Here is a 17,294-nt window from a genome sequence, read left to right as displayed (position 1 = left end):
ATCAGTCTATCTATATAAGTTTGTGAAGTTATTGTTGCTGCAATCTTGTTGTGTTTAATGCTTGTCACTAGTGCACGAGTGGCATGATCTTAGATTTAAGCTCAATAATTATTGCTTAGATTGTATCTACAAGTTGTTTGCACATGTCTATGTCCGGAACCCGAGGCCCCAGAGTGACAAAGAATCGGGATAAGCGGAGGGGAAGGCTTAGATATGAGGATCACATGTTTTCACCAAGTGTTAATGCTTTGCTCCGGTGCTCTATTAAAAGGAGTACCTTAATTACCAGTAGTTTCCCTAGAGGCCCGGCTGCCACCGGCTGGTAGGACAAAAGATGTTATGCAAGTTTCTCATTGCGAGCACGTATGACTATATATGGAAAACATGCCTACATGATTAATAATCTTGATGTTCTGTCTTAATGCTTTCAATCCTATCAATTGCCCAACTGTAATTTGTTCACCCAACACTTGTTATTGGAGACTTACCACTAGTGTAGATAGCTGGGAACCCCGGTCCATCTTTCATCATCAAATACCGACTCGATCCTATATGTCATTAGAAGTAGTATCAACTATTTTCTGGTGCCATTGCCTCTATGTTACTGCTACTGCTGCTGTGTTACTGTTACTATTGCTTCCATATTATTGCTGCTTTCACATCACCCCTGTTACTAGTGCTTTTCCAGGTGCAACTGAATTGACAACTCAGTTGTTAAGGCTTATAAGTATTCTTTGTCTCCCCTTGTGTCGAATCAATAAATTTGGGTTTTACTTCCCTCGAAGACTGTTGCGATCCCCTATACTTGTGGGTCATCAACACATTTCTTTCTTTTTTATTTTTTCACCAAGGGAACTATATTGTTGGCTGTCTCAGCGTTCTTGCTTTGTTTCCTTCCACTAGATGCTCTCGCGAAAGCTAATAAGCGCGCCGATGATCTCACCCTCAAACTAGAGCAGTTCTACTGCCGGAGAGTGAGGTTTTGCCACAAATCTTTGACACGCTTCACAGGTACGTACTACGTCCTTTGTATCTTCTATTGCTGTCAACCAGTAGAATCCTGCTCTAAAAACCTTGGCTGCTATTGCTCGACTGCTTGCATGATGTCCTCACACTCCTTCGTGTACATCTTTCAGAATAAGCCTTCCTTCTTCGGGTGTAACACATCTATGTAGTACTCTCGAAATACTTCATTTGTAGAGCTCTCCTTTGATCACAGTAAAGGCTTTGGACCGTCTGATAACTCTCCTTGCTTCGACTGGATCTTCCGGTAGTTCTTTTCTTAGGATATACGCTACGTAAGCCTGCATCCAAGGAATTTGTACCATCATTATCATGTGCGGTTCCTCCTCATCTTCCGATGTGTTTGCCTCTGGTGCTGCTGGAACCCCCGAGGTTTTCTCAACCTTCTGCTTCTTCTTCTGCTGTTTCTTCGCCTTGGTTGATCTTTCAGTTATCTCTTCCCAGAATACGCCGGGTGGTATTGCGAAATGCTGCGACCCGATGTTTGCTAGAACATCGGCTTCATCATTGCTATGTCTGCTGATATGATTTACTTCACACCCGTCGAAAAGTCTCTCGAGTTCATTGTATACTTCTTTGTATGCAATCATACTGTCGTTAACTGCGTCACACTGATTCATCACCTGTTGAGCCACCAGCTGTGAATCGCCGAAGATTTTTAATCAAGTTGCTCCGCAGGCTTTCGCCATCTTCATCCCGTGTATGAGTGCTTCGTACTCTACCTCGTTATTGGATGCGTTTGGAAACATCATCCGTAGCACGTATTTCAGCTTGTCGCCTTGAGGTGAAACTAGTATCACGCCTGCTCCAGCTCCTTCTAGCCTCTTGGACCCATCGAAGTTCATAGTCCAAGTTCTCGACAAATCTGGAGGTCCCGTATTTTGCAGCTCCATCCACTCTGCGATGAAGTCTGATAAGATCTGCGACTTTATTGTTTTCCTTTTCTCATATGTGATGTCCCGAGGGGAAAGCTCTATTCCCCAAATGGAGACACGACCCGTAGCTTCTGGGTTGTTTAATATATTGGATAAAGGCGCCTCATTGACCACTATTATCGGATTCGCCGAAAAATAGTGTCGCGGTTTTCTTGCGGTTGTGAACACTCCATATGCTAACTTCTGGTACTGCGGGTACCGTTGTTTTGAAGGCGATAAAACTTCACTGATGAAGTACACCGGCCGCTGGACTCCATGGAGTTTTCCTTCTTCTTCTCTTTCAACCACAAGTATTGTGCTAACCACTTGAGGCGTGGATGCGATGTATAACAGGAGAGGTTCCTTTTCCTTGGGCGCCACCAATATTGGTGGTGTCGAGATTGTGCGCTTGAGGTCCTCAAAAGCTCTGTCTGCTTCTTCGTTTCACTCGAACTTTTCTCCTTGTTTGATCAAGGCGTAGAACGACAACGCCTTTTCTCCCAGCCTGGCGATGAATCTGCTTAAAGCTGCGACTCGCCCAGTTAGCTGTTGTATTTCCTTTAACTTTGTTGGCTTCCGCATCGTCACGATGGCTTGAATTTTCTCCAGGTTAGCCTCGATTCCTCTTGCTGACACCAGAAAGCCGAGAAGTTCTCATGCAGGAACGCCAAAAGAGCACTTCATCGGGTTCAGCTTGAGGCAGAATTTGTTGAGGTTGTCGAAAGTTTCCTTCAGATCCTCGATCAAGGTTGACCCCTTCTTCGTTGTTATAACGACATCGTCGATATACACTTGGACATTCTTGCCAATTTGTGTGGCAAGACACTTGTGCATCATCCGCTGATATGTTGCTCCCGCGTTTTTTTAACCCGAAGGGCATTGTTCTATAGCAGAACACGTCATAAGGTGTTATAAAAGCTGTTTTGACCTCATCTTCCTGTTTTAATCGGATCTGGTTGTAACCAGAATATGCATCCAGGAAGGAAAGACGTTCACAACCTGCCGTGGAGTCGATAATTTGATCGATCCTTGGGAGGGGAAAGTGATCCTTTGGACAATGTTTATTGAGACACGTGAAGTCGACGCACATGCGAAGGACCTCTGTGTTTTTCTTCGGGACCAGCACTGGGTTAGCTACGCACGTGGCCTCTGTATGTAACTCTTTGATAAAGCCAGCTTCTCTGAGTCGATTGATTTCTGACAGCATAGCTTTGCGGTTTGGTTTCGAAAAACGCCGCAAAGGTTGTTTGACTGGTCTAGCCATTGGATCCAAGTTTAGGGGGTGCTCGGCAAGTTCCCTGGGTACTCCTGGCATGTCAGCTAGACACCATGCGAAGATTTCCCAGCGCTCACGAAGGAACTCGACGAGCGCGCTTTCCTATGCGAGGTCCATGTTTGTTGCGATGGATGTCGTTTTCTTGGGATCTGTCGGGTGGATTTGCACTTCCTTAGAATTTTTAGTGGTGTCAAAGGTAGGCTCCTTGAGCGGCCTCCCTACATCTGGCAACACATCGTAATCAGTTGTTAGCCTTGACGCCATATACTCTGCTTGCATCCCGAAAGTTTATAACAACCGATGAAAATCCTTGTCGCACTTATCAGATAATGCAAAGCTACCTTTCACTGTGATTGGTCCCTTGGGTCCAGGGAGTCTCCACAGTAAATATGTATAATGTGGCACTGCCATAAACCTAGCATAGGCGGGTCGCCCCAACAAAGCATGATACTGCGACGGGAAATCCACGACTTCAAACTCCAACCTCTCTCTTCTGTAGTTTTCTCGGGTTCCAAACTGAACGTCGAGATTGATCTTTCCCAGTGGGTAGCTCGGCTTGTCCGGTGTGATGCCATGGAAACGCGTGTCAGTTGGTAACAAGTTTGCCAAAGATATGTTCATCTTCCTCAATGTATCTGCATACATGAGGTTCAAGCTGCTGACTCCATTCATGAATACTCGTGAAACGTCGAATCCTGCGATTACCGCTGGTAAGATCAAAGCTGATTGCCCTGGTCACGGGACTTGCTGCGGGTGGTCCGCTATGGTAAAACCAATGTCTTGTCTTGACCAATTGAGGTACTCGATTGTTGGTGGAGGCATCTTCTCTGCCATAAAAACTTGTCGCGAGATTACTTTCTGAGTTCTATTGGCGTGCCTGCCCTTCTGAATCATCGAGACCGCGCCATTGGTGTCGATATAAGGACCTGGTTGTGGAGCTGCCGCTATTTGCAACTGCCTTCTGAATCCTCGAGACCGCGCCATTGGTGTCGAGATTCGTCCGTGATTGCAGGTGGAGGTGGAAGGTGAATCTCACTCCTTGGCCCCTGAGGGTTTCTGTTTACTGCATGCGTGCTGGTATGCCATGCATATCGATGTAGTGCTAGAAAAGTTCGCCAGTCCTTCTGTAGATGCCCTGATTGCCTCTTTTCGTTGTTGTCGAGGAAAAAGTGCATTTGTCATGGTCCGTTTAAGAGATCCTCGGGTGTGATACATAGGGCCTCTGAAACCTTGGTCCATTATTTTGCCTGTTTGGACGAGAGTCGTCCTTGTAATCGATTCGTTGGTCGCCACTTTTTGATAATCATCTCGATTATTTCCCCCACTGTTTCCTCGGAAACCAGCCGATATTTGGCCGGGAGCGTCATAGTCTGAGAACTGTCGAGAGAATCATCGCCTATTTTCAAAGTTTCGGTTGCGCTCATCCTCGGGCGACCTGTGCCGTTTATTATGAACAACATCTTCTCCATCTGCCCAGCGGTTCGCTATTTCCATGAGCGCTGCTATTGTTTTCGGGTTGGTTCTTCCCAAATCCTCGACGAAGTCCCTCCTTCGGATTCCAGCAACAAATGCGTCTATTGCTCTTTCGTCAGATATGTTTCTCTGCCGAGTTTTTGATGATGTTCCACCTCTGTATATACGTCCTCATTGATTCATCATGCTTTTGTCTGCAGGCCCTTAGCTGCTCCAGTGAAGCGGGTTTCTTGCACGTGGACAAGAAATTCTTCACGAATATGTCCTTGAAATTTTCCCAGCTGTCGATGGAACCAGGAGGCAGCTTTTTTATCCATGACTGTGCTGCTACACTCAAATTCACTTGGATGCTTTGCATGGCTGTTGCTCTGATTCCGCCCATCAGTTTCACCGTCTCCAGGTAATCGATTAACCAATCCTCAGGATCTTGCAGGCCATCGAACTTTTTGTAATTGTCGGGTAGCTTAAACCCGGATGGGACCCGAGTTTTATGAGCTCGCCGCGTGAAGCACGGGAGCCCACACAAATCCTCCTCGTCAACCTCTGGTGAGTGCCGACGTTCTCTTCTTTCTTGTCGCGCTCTGTCGACCGTTGCCTATGTCACTGTATCTCTCGCCCCACTTGTTCTTGGGGGGTCCTGCACTACTGCTGTAGGTCGAGGACTATTTTGCCTTGCAGAAGCTTCGGGAGGCGTGCTTGTGCCTGCGAATGCTGTTCCCATGACTCCGCATCCTGCCATGGCCATGTTATACAATGCCTCTCTTGGATCTCCGGGAGGTGGCCTGGACGCTAGGATGAAAGCCTGTGTCGCCAGATATCCAGCTTCTGGTGTCTTTCGGATAATATTCCCCCTTGTATCTATCGACATAAAGGACATGTCGAGGTTTTGGACTAGGTTCTCCCTCTCGGCCTCAGGTATATTCTGCAACCGAGACCATGCCCTATTTTGAGCTGCTCTGTGACTATCTCCTCCCGAAGTGCCTGATTGTCGACTCAACTCAGCTCTTCGCCTGCTTGACTCGGAAGCCGCGGCTTGCCTCCTATCCAGCGCAGCTTTCTGTTTTTCGAGTTCTCGCCTAGCACGGGCGAGTCTATATTAGTATGCTTGTAACTCTTCAGCTGTGGCGGCCGTAGTCATCGGCTCCGTGCCGTCGATAGCTCTTGCGACTCTGTCCCAAACTGCTTGCGGGAGTTGTACCATCTGTCGTGTTGCAGGTCCAACATATTTGGTTCCCAAACCTCGCGTAATATCAGCGGGATCGATCTACGGATTTCCCGCATCATCGAAAGCCTCTGATGTCTCCTCCTGTGGGCGACTTGCTTCTTCGATTGCATAAATTTGATGATATTTTGAAGTTTGACCTTTGTCGGGGTTGGTGACACCATCGTATAGATCGGCGAAGACCTCCCCAACAGAAGTGGATTTATCGATGAAGCTGAAGCTGTCGACGCTGTCTGAGTCACTGCTTATATTGGAGTCCGCAGATGACTCGAATGACATGCTGCCGAAGGTCTTGGCGAGTTTTTCGTTTGTCGCGGTCTTGACGAAGCGTGGCGGCGAAATCTCCTCGTCGCCCGTCTCGAATGACGACGATGAATCCGAAAGATCGGAATCGACCGCCGACGATCCCGAAGACACCGGAAACTCGAGACGATGCGATCCCTCTTTTCCGACGCGGAAGTGGAACCTTCCGAACGTCATTTTCATGGGCTCCTCCAGATACGCATATGCATCCAAACGGGAGGGCGGGTCAGGAACAAAATCGACTAGACCAGTTTCGATCTGATTACCTCTGTCCAACGTGTTGCTTGCCACCGAAGACGTCGGCGATGTTGAGCGTGGCATCGAGATCAGCTCCTTGTCGCCTCTAATTCCCACAGACGGCGCCAATTGACAAGGTATCGACTTGTCAATGCCTACAGATTGTAGACTAGGATTTTAGTAGGAAGTAGAGGGCAAGTAGATCTCGAGGGTTCAGCCGGAAAAGTACTCGACTGCTAGAAAAGTAGGGTTGTGTTGACAATAAAATCGATCCCCTCTTTCTCCCTCGACTCCCCCTTATATAGGAGGTGGAGCCGAGGGTTTCGTGATGTACAAGTTACACAGTCCGGGAGACTCTTTGAGTTCGTCCCGTAATAGTTACAAGTCGAATATTCCTAATACAACTCTATATTTCCAAACTATCTCTTAATTAGGCTTTCGGGCTTCATAAACTTCGGGTCGTGGGCCTTCAGTACACCCCGGGTACCATCTACGGCAGGTCCATTGGGGATGCCTATGTCACTTTGGTTTATGTTTGTAGAATTTGGGCTCTGGACCTATTTGGGCTAGAGGTTGCCTTCTGGCTTACGCTATAGGTTTTGATAATTTCATTGAAAAAGTTAGTACTCTAAATTCATTTATGTTGAACAAAAGATGGTAGAGAGTGCCCTCATGTTAGTCCACTAGCATCTCTAAACATATCGGTTCTTATTAAATGAAAGAAAGAAGAAATACTAATTGATTGGCTAAAAAAGTGTTGTGACGTGCACCCGTGGTGCCCAAGTTTCCGTCTCATCTTTGGAGAGACTCTCTCTCTCTGCTAAAGGAACGTGCTGCGTGATACCTGTGATTTCTTCAATTTGGCCCCTTGATGGTGCGAATTTGACATGTTCAAACTGAGCGGATTTGGTTTTGATTCGATTGGTTCCAAAATTTCTACAGTACTTTGGTTTTCTTGGAGCCCTCTGCTCATACCCAGATTCCCCAAGTTCAAAATCTATCTAATTTTAAATCGAATCACGATATGAAAACGCAAATGTGGTGACGTCAGGATGTAAACCGTCCGGTCCTGGGCCTGGGCCTGGGCCAAACCCGACGGATCGACGGACGGACAGGCCCAGCTGCAACCGCCTCCCTTCTCTCGCCGACTCGCGGCGCATCTCCGCTCCCCACCGCCGACTTGCCGTCGTCCGTCCCCAAGGTTCTCCTGCCGCCTCAAATAACCTCTTCCGCTCCAGTCGCAACCACTCGCCGCCGGCGCCGCCTTTTCCCCTCAACTCGCCGACGGAGGACTCGGCAGCCGTGTTCCCGCACCGCCGCCGCATGCAGCCCTCCACCGATCGATACGCAGCGCCTGCCCCCACTCCCACTCCCGCCGCCGCCGACCCCGGTCAAATCCCCACCTATGTGCCACCCCACCACCGTCACAACACCGCCCCAAACCCGCCACCCGCAAACCCTGCCTCCGACGCCCGCCCGCACCACCGCCACCCGAACCACGGCAACAACCACCGCCAAACCCCGCTGCAGGAGAGGACTCTGTCCAGTCACTACAACAGCAACCACCGCCGTCCCCCGCCGCAGGAGAGGAGGGCTCCGTCCGGGCCCGGGAAAACGAACGCCCCTGCACAAGGGGGCAACGGGGCCGTGCCGCAGCTGGTGCAGGAGATCCAGGACAAGTTGGCGCGGGGGACGGTAGAGTGCATGATCTGCTACGACGTGGTGCGGAGGTCGGCCCCCGTCTGGTCCTGCCGCAGCTGCTTCTCCATCTTCCACCTTCCCTGCATCCGCCAGTGGGCGCGCGCCCCGGCCTCCGTCTCCGACGCCTCCCACCTGGCCGCCGCCTCCTGGCGCTGCCCGGGGTGCCAGTCCGTGCAAGACCTGCCCGCTCGCCACATCGCATACACCTGCTTCTGCGGGCGCCGCCGCGATCCCCCCAACGACCTCTTCCTCACCCCGCACTCCTGTGGCGAGCCCTGCTCCAAGCCCCTCGGGTAAACAAATCATCGTGCTGATGCCAAGGGCGCGGCCTACCCCGATGAAGATGATCATGCTGCCGCCAGGTGCCCGCACGTCTGCGTTCTGCAGTGCCACCCTGGGCCGTGCCCACCTTGCAAGGCCTTTGCTCCTGACCGGCCGTGTCCTTGCGGAAAGCAGTCTATCACACGCCGGTGCGCGGACCGAAGTACGCCTGTTACATGTGGGCAGCAATGCCAACAGCTGCTCACCTGCGGGAGGCACCGTTGCGACAAGGTTTGCCACACCGGGCCTTGCGGGGACTGCCAGGTTAACTTGTCCGCAAACTGCTTCTGTGGCAAGAAAACAGAGACCTTGTTGTGCGGCCAGATGGCGGCCAAGTCGGACAAGGATGGGGTGTTCTCTTGCAGTGCGGTTTGTGGCCGTAATCTTTCATGTGGCAACCATGCCTGCGAGGATGTTTGCCACCCAGGGCCATGCAGGGAGTGCGGTCTTGTGCCAGGGATGGTCAGCACATGCCATTGCGGCAAGACAAGGCTCCAGGAGAAGAGGGCGAGCTGCTTGGACCCAATCCCCACCTGCGACAAGGTTTGCGACAAGAAGTTGCCGTGTGGGGTGCATCGGTGCAAGGTTACATGTCATGAGGGGAAGTGTCCGCCGTGCTTGGTACGCGTCGAGCGGAGGTGCCGCTGTGGCTCATCAGGCCAGATGGTGGAGTGCTACATGGTCTCGGTGGAAGAGTTCCGTTGCAACAAGCCCGGTGGCCGCAAGAAGAACTGCGGGAGGCACAGGTGCAGTGAGTGCTGCTGCCCGCTGTCGAAGCCATTTGCTCAGCATGAAGGTGACAACATGGATCCTCATTTCTGCCAGATACCATGTGGCAAGAAGCTCCGGTGTGGGCAGCACAGATGCCAGCATCTCTGCCACAGCGGTCACTGCGATCCTTGCCACGAGACCATATTCAGTGAACTCACTTGTGCCTGTGGCAGGACATCTATTCTGCCACCGCAGCCGTGCGGCACACCAGCTCCATCATGCCCGCACCAGTGCATTGTCCCTCAACCTTGTGGGCATCCAGCTTCGCATCGATGCCATTTTGGAGACTGCCTGCCTTGCGTGGTGCCAGTAACGAGAGAATGCAGTGGGGGACATGTGATGTTAAGGAACATCCCTTGTGGTTCAAAGGACATCCGATGCAACCAACCCTGTGGTAAGAACCGTCAATGTGGACTGCACGCTTGCGCCAGGACTTGCCATCCTTCCCCTTGTGATCCGCCGCCTACAAATGGAGATGCTAGTTCAAGCTCTGGGAGCAAAGTTTCATGTGGACAGTTATGCAGTGTCCCAAGGAGGGAATGCAAGCACACTTGCAATACCCCATGCCACCCATTATCACCTTGCCCAGACATTAGATGTGAAGTCCGTGTGACTATTACTTGTTCTTGTGGCCGTATCACTTCAACTGTGCCGTGCAGTGCTGGTGGATCATACAATGGTGATAGTATGTTTGATACTTCCATCATACAGAAGCTGCCAATGCCTCTCCAGCCCGTGAATTCAAGCGGGATGAGGGTACCTCTTGGGCAGAGGAAGCTTTGCTGTGATGAGGAGTGTGCAAAAGTGGAGAGGAAAAGGGTCCTTGCTGAAGCTTTTGACATCATACCGCCCAATCTGGATGCATTGCATTTCGGTGAGAACTCAAGCGCATCGGAATTGCTTTCTGATCTTCTCCGTCGAGAGCCAAAGTGGGTGCTGGCCATAGAGGAGCGGTGCAAATTTCTTGTGCTTGGAAAGGCGCGAGGAAATTCTTCAAGTAACATCAAGGTCCATGTGTTCTGTCAAATGACGAAGGACAAGAGGGATGCTATCAGGCTCATTGCAGATAGGTGGAAGCTGTCTATTCAGACTGTTGGTTGGGAGCCCAAGAGTTTTGTTACCATCCATGTCACACCCAAGTCGAAGGTGCCTGCTCGTGTTCTGGGCTCCAAAGCTGGTATCCCTGTCTCGGCTTCCTATCCTTACTTTGATCCCATGGTGGACATGGACCCGAGACTCGTTGTTTCAATGCTGGACCTGCCAAGGGAAGCTGATGTTAGCTCTCTGGTCTTGAGGTTTGGTGGGGAGTGTGAATTGGTTTGGCTGAATGACAAAAATGCCTTGGCGGTCTTCCGTGATCCAGCTAGAGCCGTGACAGCGCTGAGGCGGCTGGACTATGGGTCTGCTTACCAGGGGGCTGCGATGTTTTCCCCAAGCAGCATCGCTCAGGCTTCGTCATCAGGCAATGTGTGGGTTCGGGCACAGAGGGACGGAGGATCCACTGCACAGGCAGTGCCAAGCCATGGAAGAAGGCTGGTGCCTCTGAGCCTGGATCATCTGGAGACTGGCATTCTCCAGGGACGAGTGTGCTTGGTCAAGCTCCAGGGCCAGCTTGGAGGCAGGCTGATATCCCTGGCCAGGTCATGGGTACATCTAGATTGACTGCTCTGGAGTCTCCTTCTGGCACAAGCTCCGTGCCAGCTGACAAACGCAAGCCTGATCTTCGCACTGATGCTGGGTCCGGAGCACAGAGCGCGGGGCAAGCAGTGCCCAAGCTGCAGCCGGACCTTGAAGTGGAAAACTGGGAAGAATCGTGTGAGTGATGAGGTATAGGTGGTTTGGTCGAGATTCCTTGCTTTTATTTGGATATCATTCAGAAGTACTGATTCTGTCACCGGGGCAATCCCCATGTAAGACTGCTGCTTCTTGCAGGCCTTCATTTGAAATAAGAAGAAACATGACATACATTTGCCTTCTACTGTCTGCTCGCTTTCTGGGTTTGGATGGTACTTCGTGTGATCTTAATGCCTTCTACTCTCCAAGCGGGGGAAATGCTGTGCAGATTTTGCTTCTGTTCCAAAGTGTTGATATGTAGTCAGCTCTGAAGTGCTTCTATCCGAGTGGTCTTAATGCCCGAGATACAGTATCCACCACAAAATTTTATAAAAAGAATTTTCCTATTATTCAGCTATATTTAGCTTACGAGATTGCCAACACAGCCAATTCTTCACCAACATTACATGATTGTGTTGCGTAGCACTATTTTCCGATGATGGATTGGTGTTATATCTCTGCAATGCCAGGCTTAATGAGATTTGGAAAGCTACTACCGTGTCTAGTGGTTTGCATAGGCGAAAAAATTATATCTGCAGGTGGTAAGTTCCATCTATTCAATAATCGTTCAGGCTTGCACCTTGGGACTTTAGCTTCACTTTGCAGCATTATACCTTGATATTTGGATTTTTTGCTTGCAATGTGCAGTTGCTCCTGTTCAGGACGTGCAGTTGATGTTCATTGAAATGCCTCGACATTTGTTTATAATCAGCACTGTGCACTGATGCATGTTCTTTTTTACTGCGAGGTGCACTCCCTGTCCCTTTGCGTGGTTGCTCTGAGGTCAAGTCGCACCTCCTCTCTTGATTTGTTACACAGATCGTGGTTTGTGATGTCGTAGTTCTGTTCATTTCCTAATGTATCAAGTATCTACTTGATGTTTCATATTTATGTTTGTTTCTCTTCATAATTCTGTGAATCCTTGTGAGAACAAGCTTCTCCTGAATACTTTGAGTAACTGAAAAACATTACAAAATACAAAATGGATGTGCTTACCTTTGTTTGTTTCAGCATCACAGCTGCAGAATTGGTTGGATCTCATACCAAATGTTATGATCATTACTAAGTCCAATCCAACATATCCTTGGAATGATTTCCATCAGAATGCACATCAGATTTAGCATCCTATAGAACATTCTCTAGAACACATGTCTACATCTCTGCACCCACCTTTGCGGCATGTTTTTCATCTAGAACGCTCACGAAACGATACTACCTCCGTTTCATAGAATAAGGCCTACTATATTTTTTTGGAGAAGTCCAGCAAAGTAAAATTTGACCAAAATTTTATAAAAAAAATCTATCAAGAACTACGGTATTATGTAGATTTCATATGAAAATATATTTCATGATGCATCTAACGGTGTTGAGTTTGGATTGTACATATTAACAATTTTTCCTAAAAATTTGGTCAAAATTTATCTAGTTTGACTTTTAGAAAAAAATATTAGCCTTATTCATTGAAATGGAGGTAGTATTTGCAATATTTTCCCTTCTGCGCGTTCTCCCTCCATTTCCCTTATCGTTGCTATCCTGGCACTGGTTTACACAAGCTAGGCTGTGGCAGGCAAGGAAGGTGAGGCCTCCCTGTCAGAGTTCTAGTTTGGTCACCGTCGGCCCTCAAGCCTCTTCCACACGCTGGTTGCCACCGGAGGTCCACCATGCTGCTTGCTGGCCTTCGTCTTTTGTACTTAATATATGGCTGAATGGCTGCGCCGCATTCTTGGGTTCGCCAATCGCCAGTCTCCTCGTCCAGCCTCTTCCTTGTTGTCCATGTCATACTTCTTTGAGCCACAAGGGATGGTGTTGAGCGATCAGCTGCAAATCCAGCCTGCAGGTAATTGCTCTTGTTCTTCGCCCATTTATTGTGTCATATCATTTCAGTCTTTTTTTTTCCAAATTCTTCATATCAGTGCCTATTAAATAGTCGCATATCCATAGATATTTATCATGTTTATGTTAATATCTCTTAACATATAATAATTCACAGTTTTACAGACTGAACTATACTGTTTTGTCATGTTTTCTTCAGATTCTTGATCAGGTTCTCTTTTGCAGGGGGGAAGCATTGCCAGTTGTGCTGTTTAGATGTCAGTTGTAATTCCCTATCACTGGGTTTGTCTTATTGACCAGGTTCATTCGCGAAGAATTTGAAATCTTAAAAGGTAAGAACACGAACAATGCCACTTAGAGCTCCTGCATTATTTCGGCCTGTCCATGCAGTGATTGGTTCTTGAAAAAAGTGCTCTCTAGCTGGTTATCCAGACAGATCAGGATGATGCCAAATATCGGGTCAAGTGCTGTCACAACGTACATGTTATATTGAGTTTTCATCAGTGCTTAGTACTCCCTGTTATTGTGGTCACCTTTTGGTAAGTAAACATCAGTATATCATAGTTGTTTAATAGAATTCCCAAATGCCCAAATATGGAATGCAGATACCTTTTAGTTTTTGCTAATAATATATTCGATCTATAAGCAGCAAAGGCACAACATTAGTCCAGTTACAATCTTTTGGAAGATTATATGTGCTTCTGTTTTGCTAATATCTCTGGCCTACTGTGAAGTACATACTTGCACGGTCCTACTAGGCAGACTAAGCTGAAATGAACATGCTCGCCGTACTGATGAGGTCTTGTTAAGAGCTTTATATACAAGATCATGATTGTTTGGGTCAGTTATGGCAAATGAACTTCAGTTTTTCTTGTTCATAAGAAAATCTACTGAATAAATGTACCATCTTCCCCATTCGTTGTGAGCTGATGGATCATTCTGAGCTGGTTGCTGGCTCTGGCTGTAGCATTGGTGCCCTCCCATGCACATATCTAGGACTGCCTCTTGGTTGCAAAAAGCCAAGAGAAGTTGAGTGCCAAAAATATATTGATAAGATTGCTAGCAAGCTAAATCCCTGAAAAGGGAAGCTTATGTCCAGGAAAGGAAGGCTTGCGCTGGTGAACTCTGTCCTCACGTCCTCCATGACGTATTTTCTCACGGTTTTTGATCCCCCAAAATGGATGACCAAGAAGATTGATAAAATTCGAAGAAGCTTCCTCTGGTCTGGAGAAGACAATGCTTCTGGGGACAAATGCTTGGTGAATTGGAAGCAGGTGCGCGCTCCCAAATCCCTTTGTGGGCTGGGAATCAAGGACCTAAATTTGTTCAGCAAGACACTAAGATTTTGCTGGCTTTGGTTTGACTAGACGATGCTACACGGCCTTGGCATGGTTTGCGACTCCCTGTAAGCGCTGAAGATCTGCTCCTCTTTTATGCTTGCACTGTTATAAAGCTGGGAAATGGAGCGAAGGCGCTCTTTTGGAAAGATCCTTGGCATGATGGCGTGACACTGCAGCACAAATTCCCCTCCCTCTTCAAGCTTGCCTCGAGGAAAAACTTAACGGTGAAAGACAGTCTTGCCAATGGTGCGTGCATGAAAGGTCTGCATCAAATAAATTCGCCGGAGCTTATCGACAGCTTTGTATCCCTGTGGCACTCCATGCAATCGGCGAATCTCTCTTCCGAAGAGGACTCAATAAACTGGACGCAAACGGCAGACAGTGCCTACTCTGCTTCCTCTGCCTAGTCTGCTTGTTTCTTTGGAAGAATCCCATAGCCATTGCTTGCTGCTGCTTGGGATGTTAACATTGAAGGCAAAATGAAATTCTTCCTATGACTGATGCTTCAGAATCGGTTATGGACTGCTGATAGGTTGGAGAAAAGAGGCTGGCCTCATCAAGATTAATGTTGCCTTTGCGATCAAGCAATTGAATCCGCAAAGCATCTCTTCCTTGAATGCATGCTCTTATTCAAAGGAAGTCTGGCAAAGTTTATTGGCCTCTCACGCTGCTGCGGCAAATATTGGCAGCAGATCTACCTCCATTCTTGGTTGGTGGAAGAAAGTCTCAAGATTTAGAAAGAGCAAGATGCGCAAAGACCAAACTACAGTGGCTGTTTATGCTGTTTGGCACATTTGGAAGGAGAGGAACAAAAGAGTTTTTGAGAATATCACATCAAAACCTGAGGACCTGATATTCCAGATTAGGGATAGGCTGGCGAATCTGAAAGCCGTTCGTAGCGAGTAGTCACAGTTTTGTAGTTTCCTATTTTCCTTTTGCCTTGTCCTGGCTTTTGCTTTTGTAAAGTTTTCTCCCTTCTATTAATGAAAAAGGAGTGCTCCTCCTATTTACATCAAAAGAAAATCTATTGAGAATCAAGGCAAGGCCAAGAACCGTGCGGAGTGATGATGCGGTTTGGTCAAGATGGCTTTTCTTACTTACTCGCAAAAAAAAATGGCTTTTCTTACTTCAGATCATTTTTTTCTCTCACTTTCCTATGATTAATATACTACGCATATTGAGGCTAGTATTCTGTCAAGTAGGTTCCTGGTTTGTCATAGACGCACATCCAATCAACTTCCCTGGCGGCTCCTGACCTAGCCGCCGCCTCCTCCTCTCCCCCCCCCCCCCCCCTCCCGGGCGGCGGCGGAGGATCCGACTGCCCCGCCCCCGGAGCGCCGCATCTCAGTCGCCGCTGCTGCCGGCCTCGGCCCCGGCCCTAGCCCCGGCAGTGGTGGCGGTGCCCCTTCCGTTGAACGACGAGTGGGAGGAGAGGGTTTCCGCGGCGGTGTTCCATGGGAGGTGATGAAGCACCGTTGGAGGAAGCCGGGCGGCACAGCTACTTGGCCGGGGCCTGATGCTCTCCGTCGGGTAGCCATGGAGGATTCGGTGGAGCGGTGGCGGCCTCCGCCCCTGGTGACGGTTCGGCGGTGGTACGCATGATCCGCGCCGCCGTCCTCTTCCCTGGTGATCTGGCAGGAGGGACTGGCGGCGTGGGGGCTGCTGGTCTTGTTTTGTTTTTGGTGGCGGTCCTTCGATTTCTCGCAAGCGAAGATGAAGACCTACTGGAGGTCAGTTTGCCTTGATCTGGCTGGAGAGATGAGTTCCGGAAAGGTCTGCCGACGAATGCAACAGTACATCTTTTGCCTGGAGTTTGCTGGATCTGGTGGTATTCGGTCATGTGCACCCATGTTTTTATTCCGACCGTTTGGTTCCGGAGGGAGCGGCGCGAAGCTCTATTCTGTGTTGACATCAGGTGACTTTTTTGTCCATGGTGAAGACAAAAGAAGGAATATCTTGAAGGCCGGATTGGTGAACTGACTAAAGGAAGTTTGAGTTTCCGTGATGTTGAGGGATTTGCTTGGCGTTCCGGGCTCAGCAGTGGTATGCATGTTGGAGCGGCAGCACAGGTGAAGTTTAGAGTCTTACATCTCAGAGTGAAAACGCAAGGTCTGGTCTTAACTGGTTGTGCCTAGCAATGACCTTGTTAGAGGCATTGTTTTAAGAGCGGGGACTATCTTCAGGGTGAAACCTAAGACCTTTGGTCGGGCGACGACGGCGATGGTGCACCGTTCCCTTCTTGGAGGCGTCGCTTTTGGAAAGTCTGTATTTCAGGTGTTATCACGGTGGTGATTATATTGTTGTTGCTAGGTCTAGAATGCTGTAGCGGGACTTTTATTTCTTAGTTTTCTTTACTTTTTTTTAGCCGTGTGCATCCGTATTGCCATTAGGGTGGAGCGTTATTGCAGAGGCTATGTGTAATTAATATCTTTTGATATTAATATATTTTCTTTTATTAAAAAAAGTTTCTGGTTTGTCGCCTGTTGGCCGTTCGGTGGGAAGTACTGATTTCTGTCGCTGGGGCAATCCCCATGTAAGGCTGCTGCTTCTTTTGCGCCTGGTGTGTTTGGTTCTGCTTCTCAACCTGCTTTTGCTATCAACAATCTAAGAGCATCTCCAGCCCCGTTCCCTAAACCGTCCTTCAAAGAGCGCCGAGTTGAACGTTTGGGGGATGTGTTTTGTTCGTGTTGCGTTTGGGGTACGTCGCTCCCCAGCCGTGTCACCCAAACGCCGCCCCCAAACATTAAAAATACTTCTTTTTGGTATTTTTATTTCAATTTTCACAAACTAATACATAATTGGAAACGTGGTTTACAGGAAGACACAGTTTGGAACATGGTTTTTCACAAACTAATACATAGTTTGAACCATGGTGGACACAAATATAAAATTTTGCAAAAAAACTAAACCTAACTAGGCCGTGCATCGAAGGTTTCCTGTGTTCGCTGCTAAGAAAGAACACTTCAGGGCACACCCAGTCACCCAAACTGGAAAATCCAGCAGGAGGATGGTGCCCTTGTTGGTTCTACCGATGAGGCGAACATACA

The 17,294-nt window shown here is 48.6% G+C and overlaps 1 pseudogene; it reads left to right on the top strand.

The window, feature by feature from the left end:
• Nucleotides 1-5,561: 5,561 nt before the first annotated feature.
• LOC127316007 (NF-X1-type zinc finger protein NFXL1-like) lies at nucleotides 5,562-11,219 on the top strand (annotated as a pseudogene).
• The last annotated feature ends 6,075 nt before the right edge of the window (nucleotides 11,220-17,294 follow it).

Source organism: Lolium perenne, chromosome 7 (assembly GCF_019359855.2).
Source record: "Lolium perenne isolate Kyuss_39 chromosome 7, Kyuss_2.0, whole genome shotgun sequence".
Taxonomy (NCBI): Eukaryota; Viridiplantae; Streptophyta; class Magnoliopsida; order Poales; family Poaceae; genus Lolium; species Lolium perenne.
This window is presented reverse-complemented; position numbering and strand designations above follow the sequence as displayed.